General features: G+C 49.2%; 1 pseudogene; it reads left to right on the forward strand.

Annotated features, from left to right (window-relative positions):
* The first annotated feature begins 549 nt into the window (after positions 1-549).
* LOC136379439 (large ribosomal subunit protein eL38-like) lies at positions 550-1,155 on the forward strand (annotated as a pseudogene).
* Positions 1,156-1,467: the final 312 nt, after the last annotated feature.

Raw genomic sequence — 1,467 nt, forward strand, 5'->3', positions numbered from 1 at the left:
TGACTTTAAAGGTAGATGGAAACTGTGTACAGGGAGTCGGAACCTGGTCTCCCCCAGTGCATGGGCCAGTCTGGGGTGGACAATTACACGGGAAATCTGGGGCTGGGTTGGGTTGGGTACAGGACCCACACGGCTGGCCAGCTGGGGAGAGGGCACAAGGGAGTGAGTGAATAAAATGATAATGCCAACCCTTTGATCAGCTGCTCTCTGTGACCCCTGGGTTTGCTTTCACACTACATCCATTTACATCTTTTCATTCTGGTTTCACTAATCATCATGCTTTTAAAAACTGTCTGGAGAATTTGTTCAAAGCAAGTAACCTCTGCCCATGGCCACCCTGTCCACCTCCTCACTTCCGCCCGAGCCCAGGACTTCAACCTCTCAGCTGTTGAGAAGGAAACCTGTCCTGATGTCATTAGTGTGTCCTCAGGACAGCTCCGTTTGCACATTTTGTGTTCCTTCTAATTAGGGTGATTCATTACACCTCTGGAAGTTTGTTTTTATTCCTCGATAAGAACTTTCCAGTTCTCTGCATCTTGCTGCTCATTGTGCCGGCCGCCTGCTCTCCGCACACAGCTATGCCTTGTGACATTGAAGAAATCAAGGACTTCCTGCTCACAGCCAGACAAAAGGATGCCAAATCTGTCAAGATCAAGAAAAGTAAGGGTAGCCTGACCAGGTGGTGGTGCAGTGGATAGAGTGTCGGACTGGGATGCAGAGGACCCAGGTTCAAGACCCCAAGGTCCCCAGCTTGAGTGTGGGCTTATCTGGTTTGAGCAAGGCTCACCAGCTTGGACCCAAGGTCGCTGGCTCAAGCAAGGGGTCACTCAGTCTGCTGTAGTCCCATGGTCAAGGCACATATGAGAAAGCAATCAATGAACTAAGGTGTTGCAATGAAAAACTAATGATTGATGCTTCTCATCTCTCTCCCTTTCTGTCTGCCCCTATCTATCCCTCTCTCTGACTTTCTGTCCCTGTAAGAAAACAAAAAAGAAAAGAAAAATAAGGGTAATGTGATTTTAAAGTCTGGTGCAGCAGATGCCTTTATACCTTGGTCATCACAGACGAAGAGAAAGCAGAGAGACTGAAGCAGTCCCTGCCCCCAGGTTTGGCAGTGAAGGAGCTGAAATGAACCACACACGCTGAGCCGTATTAAAAAGCTAAAAATTAAAAAAAAAAAGAACTTTTCAATAAGTACATTCAGCCATGGAAAGAATGCTTTGACAGAGCACATGTCCCAATTTCGGCTTGGGGCAGGTAGCCCTTGAATTGTCAGCTAGGAAAGTACAAGAGAGACCTGAAGTGGTTTTGCAACTTTGTGCAAGGGAGGCGAGTAGTGTGAACTGATTCTGGGCACATACAGGGGTGCAGGGCCCCCCAACCCCTGCTGTAGCCCAGGGGCCTGAGGACAACACGCCGACTTCGCCAGCTTCCGCGTCTCAGCAGGCCACGCGGGTGCCGTGGTCA

Source organism: Saccopteryx leptura, chromosome 8, assembly GCF_036850995.1.
Source record: "Saccopteryx leptura isolate mSacLep1 chromosome 8, mSacLep1_pri_phased_curated, whole genome shotgun sequence".
NCBI classification, from domain to species: domain Eukaryota; kingdom Metazoa; phylum Chordata; class Mammalia; order Chiroptera; family Emballonuridae; genus Saccopteryx; species Saccopteryx leptura.